This window comes from Sinohyriopsis cumingii, chromosome 16 (genome assembly GCF_028554795.1).
Source record: "Sinohyriopsis cumingii isolate HCF-2022 chromosome 16, ASM2855479v2, whole genome shotgun sequence".
Taxonomy (NCBI): domain Eukaryota; kingdom Metazoa; phylum Mollusca; class Bivalvia; order Unionida; family Unionidae; genus Sinohyriopsis; species Sinohyriopsis cumingii.
Genome location: NC_142976.1, coordinates 38,308,903 through 38,314,851, shown reverse-complemented (window position 1 = coordinate 38,314,851; position 5,949 = coordinate 38,308,903).

Below are 5,949 nucleotides of genomic sequence, written 5' to 3'. Positions count from 1 at the left end.
AGCAATAGACCTTGCTCTGCAATATATCGAAAAGAAACGTATTTTAAACAGCATCATCTTCTCCGACACCCTATCAGTACTTCAGTCACTACACAATAGAAAACTGGAGAACCCATTCTTGACCAATGTTCTCGTCAACAATAGTAAGCTGAGTACCTCCTACAATACCGTATACTGCAGGCTACTTAGCCATATTGGTATTAAATGTAATGAAAAATCTGCTAAAATGGTCCTATCCTTCGAACCATCTGATTTTAAAACACCGTATACTGATTTTACATCCAGTATCAAAAAGTTGTAGGCATCGTGGAATGATGCAGCGAATAATAAACTTGACGCCATCCCTATTGTCCAGATTAATCTTTGTGACTTCCTTGACCAATTTCGGAATTCTCTCTCTTAAGACTTTATTTTCCTCCTCCTCCGGCCCTAAAACATAACGTTCAGCTTCCTTGAATATTGTTCGATTTGGTTTGAAGCCTCACTTGCTTGCTTCGATCTCCTGTCAGAATCTTTCACGTCACTCATTATTTTATCATTTTCCTTCTTTTTCTCTTGTAATTTTTCTCGCAATTGGTGGTTTTCGAATTCCATCGTACCTATCAACTCTCCTTTACTACCCTTTCACTTTATACAACTATCTTCTTTCACAGATCCTCCTTCACATTCTCCAACAATTTTCTCGTAATAGTTGAGACAATTTCTGTTAGCTCATCTTTTTTCATCAAGTCAACAATAGCCTATGTGGGTATGTGAGAAAGATTGCCAGTAGCTTCTCGTGGGTTGGTGGTTCTTTCCGGGGGTTTCCCCTGTTTCTTCCTCCAGCATTGATACTGGACGCCTTGTATATAGCCTATCGTGTGCTGAAAATGGCGTTAAACCACACAACAGAATTCCTGAAAGAAGTGACGTTTACTCTCAGCTTTAACTTTTATACCATCACCTTGAGCATTTTTATGTAATTTATATACGATCCCTATGTTCAATAACTTTTAAAATGTCTTTATTATTACAGGGTTCGTACGGTCTTTGAGAGTTTGGGAAAAATGAGGTAGCATTTTCAAGGCCTTGAAAGTTTGGGAAAATCGAGCATATTACCCTGAGGTCTTTAAAAGTCTTTGAAAATTGAAATAAACCCCAAAATTTGTAATTTCTTTCCAGAATCACAAATAAAATTATCCGAGATTGTTAGATTCGGATGTAATCTATTTATCCTGGTTTCGTTCTTTTGATGACCCGTTCAGTTTCATTGCTGCCGCAATAACAAAAGGGGCTTTGTTTGGCCATCCAAAGTTGGCCTCGGCGGCGACTTCAATAACATGCACTCTTCATCAAAGCAAGTCACAAATAAAATTGCCTAAGGTCGTTAGCTTCGGATGTAGCTGGTTTTCCTCGCTTCTTTCTTTTGACGAATCGTTCAATTTGACTGGACGAGTCCATTAGCTTTGGCCAATCAAAATGTTCATTACACTAATTCACTCTACGTAGAAAGTGCGCGAAAGTATTACGCTCGAGGATTCAAAATTTGTTCAGTCGATTTACATCTAGTGTTTAAAAATGCCAGGTCTTTGCTCTTTCAATGATATCTGGCTTGAACACGAGAAATACAAGGAATGGCTGCAAAAGGATAAATTATGTTAACGAAAGGCGTTTTGTACATTGTGTAAAAAGACGATCAACTTGGCTTCAGTGGTAGAAGGAGCCCTTACAAGTCATGCCAAAGGTAAGTTGCAAATTAGTAACTACATACTGTTCATTTAGTTGAACGAAGATGCAGAAGTATAAGCTATTGGTAGTTTTGGGCAAAATAATGGTAACTCATTACTTTTCGGGTATAAAATAAGATATTGTTTAGTTTGATGATCTGGGAGATGTGGCAAAAGAGGGCCCGTTTAAATTTACTTATACCGTCGGTTTATTTAACACTACCAGGATCCTTTCCTCCCCCGACATGGGACGCAACCCACGGCAAACAGGTTGCCTCTACTTAGTCGCCTTTTACGACACGTAGCGAGGCACGTCGGGCCAATTCTACAACCCCGGACCCGCAGGGGGGAGAGAAAAGGACTAGAAAGAGCGTAAGTAAAATATATAAAATAAAGAATACAGTACAGAAAAGTTAATGTAGATGTAAAATATTAGTTTAAATTAATCATCATAACTTTTTAATGTGCAACGTGTAGATCGAGAACAAACTATTTAGCATTATTATAACGAATATGAACTAGAAATATGAGGTATTATTGTAGGACGTTTATCATTACAGCATGTGTACAAATCAGTTGAATATATATATGCTGTTTTTGGTTGTTCCACACATTGGCATTTTTTAATGTAAACTCGCAAGTGTTGTATATATATATATATATATATATATATATATATATATATATATATATATATATAACTACCAAAAACAGCAGTGCTAAAGTTATCCCATTTGATTTAAATAATCGGTTGTCAGTTGTCATAGACTGGGCTCCACATCATTTTAATTTTGATTTGTAGACTGTTGATGAACTGCTGGAAAAGCATGATTCCCGACAGGCTGAGGCTGCAGCTGAAGAAAGACAGCTCAGAGGAGCAGCTACTACATGGAGGCTGCAGCTGAAGAAAGACAGCTCAGAGGAGCAGCTACTACATGGGGGTGGGGAACAAGAGTCAAACTCCTCTTGATTTCCAGCATGCATCAGAACATATGTCAAGAGGCTCTCAAACAACAGAGGTAAAAAATCACTACAATTAAATTTTGTTTACTATATTTTTCTTTGTATAACTGTTTGCAAACACAAAAGATAATTCTCATGAACAAATCCTGGTGATGGTTTTAAATTTGGATACGACAGTAAAGCCACGCTTGAAATTTCATATCTCCTTGGTACTGAATGGATAAAATATAAATAACTGTTAAATTTTGTTCACATGAAGTTTTCAAATGATGAGACCTCGTTTTGTCCCCCTGCGGGTCCGGGGTTGTAGAATTGGCCCGACGTGCCTCGCTACGTGTCGTAAAAGGCGACTAAGTAGAGGCAACCTGTTTGCCGTGGGTTGCGTCCCGTGTCGGGGGAGGAAAGGATCCTGGTAGTTGAGCAGTTCCCTGCAATACACTACTTTGGCCTCTACTTCTCTTAGACGGGTGGTCGGGATGGGCCCGGTTCCGACAAATCGGCTGGTCACGCCGAGCCCTAGGAGGTCTTTATTAACTTTCTCACCTTCTTTCTCTCTCTCCTTGTATCTCTCTTGATACCACCGTTGCCCCTATATTCTTTTCCTTTATATTTCACTTTTCCAAGTCTTAGAAGGCTTCCTAGAAGGCGGTGGCTTAACGGGTCAATCGGGGGGTAATTTTACCGACCTTAGAAACTGGCGACTTCAGGGTCATTCAAAGGTAATTTTATCAACTGAGTATGGCATCTGTGTATCCCTGACACTTGAAAAGTGTCCCCTTGTTGGGCTCCTTGGTGGGTGGGGAGCACGGGTGCTGAATTTTTAATCTAGCCATCATGGATAATTCCAAAAAAAATCAAAATAAAAGATCGAAACCCTTATCAGAGTCTGACGATGAACCATTTAGTGTGGAGTCATTTCCACGCTTCATGGTCATACAGTCAAAAGATGCCACGAAACCGCTTGCCGCACTATCTCCATTTGCCATCGAAAAGACTATCACAGGATCGATTGGCACACCTAAAAGTGTTAAAAAGTTGAAATCGGGTTGTCTTCTTATTGAGTGTGAGCGACGAGGTCAATCAGACAATATCAGGAAAATGAAAACGTTCTTTGATATCCCAGTAACCTCATTCGCTCACACCACACTGAATACGTCCAAAGGCGTGATTCGCTGCCGTGACTTGGCTGGAGTCACCGACGCTGACATCATCGAAGGAATGAAAGATGAAGGTGTCACTGCAGTCCGACGAATACGTATTAAACGTAATAACAATCTGCAGGACACCAACACCATTGTACTCACCTTCAACAGGCCAACTGTACCCAAAGTGGTGAAAGTTGGCTTTTTGCAAGTAAAGGTAGAGATTTACATTCCCAACCCCCTTCGGTGTTATAAGTGTCAAAAATACGGCCATCACGAAGACCGCTGCTCCAAGAGCCAAATATGTGGCCGATGCGGAGACAATGCTCATCAGGAATCTGATTGTAGAGCAACTCCGCATTGTGTCAACTGCGGAAAAGAGCACCACGCAAATTCCAAGGATTGCGATACCTGGAAACAGGAGAAGGAAATTCAGAGGGTAAAATACATAAATAATATTCCCTATCCAGAAGCCAGAAAAATTGTACAGGCAAAAACAGCCCATCCTGGCCCATCCTTCTCCACAGTAGTGAAGAGCAATCCTAAAACAACGAAGGACGCTCAAACACAAACAGAAGCACCCGATTCAACACCAAATTCAAACACCCCCCATTACCAAGCACAGAAAAACACGGCATCTACTCAGACTACATTTAATAATACCCAACAACCTAAATCACCAAAGAATAAAAAATCTCACGGAAACAGGCAACAAAAGGGGTCAGATGACCCCATCAAACTTTATAACAGGTTTGGAGACATCGAGAGCATGGATGCAGAAGAATCTGCTCCATGCGCACAAGGGAACTCCAGACCTACAAACAAAAAATTCACCCCCGTACTTCCTCCAGAGAAATAACAAAACAAATTCCGTCTGCGAAAGGTCTAACCTAGCTCCACAATCTTTAATTTAAATTTATAATGAAAAACACTATCATACAATGGAATTGTCGAGGACTTAAAGCAAATTACAATGATATTCTCCTGCTTTTAAACGAACATGATCCTGCGGTACTATGCCTTCAAGAAACATTCTTGAAAGATACAGACAATATCACATTTAAAAACTACTCCCTGTTTAACACCTGCTCTCCAAATGTTGATAGGGCATCAGGAGGAGTTTCTGTTATTGTAAACAACAGAGCTCCTCATAGCTTCATTCATTTAAACACCAATTTACAAGCCATTGCTGTAAGCGTCACTCTACATCGAGTGATTACATTTTGCTCTATTTATTTACCACCAAACACTAACCTAGTACCAAACGAACTCGACAATCTTGTTCAACAGCTTCCCGCACCCTTTGTTTTACTCGGGGATTTTAATGCCCATAACATTTTATGGGGATCAAATCATATAAGTGACAGAGGTCACAAAGTTGAAGACTTTATTTCTAGACACGATCTGTGTCTATATAATACCAAAACACCTACATATTTACACCCAGGCATGGGTACATACACATGCATCGATTTGACAATTTGTTCTCCTTCTCTGCTTTTGGACTATGAATGGAAGGTCGCTGATGACCTTCACAGCAGCGATCACTTCCCAATCTTTCTTGTAAATCTTAACTCTACAGGCGATGAAGTAATTCCACATTGGAATTTAAAGAAGGTCGACTGGGCCAAGTTTGAAACACTCTGTAAAACTAGGCTGAATGAGGATACAGTTTTCAATGTTGACGACACCATTCAGCATTTTACATCTATTTTAATAGAGATTGCAGAAGAATCCGTTCCCAAGTCCTCGCCATATTGTAAAAGAACCCAAAAGCCTTGGGTCACTAATGAATGTAAGGAAGCCATTAAACTACGCCGAGAAGCATTAAGGAAATTTAATAATCAACCGACGCCCGAAAACTTAAATATATATCGCATTGCCCGGGCCAAAGCTCGCCGCATAATCAAAGAAAGTAAAAGAGCATCATGGAAGAAGTATGTTTCCTCTTTAAACTCTCGTTCCTCTGTTAAAAAAGTTTGGGACACTATACGCAAAATAAACGGAAAGAGAAAGCAAAACCCTCTCCGACATCTGACACTGAACAATAACAACTTTAGTTCAAAACGTGACATTGCAAATATTCTTGCTGACAGTTTCTCGAAAAATTCCTCATCATCTAATTATTCAGAAGCCTT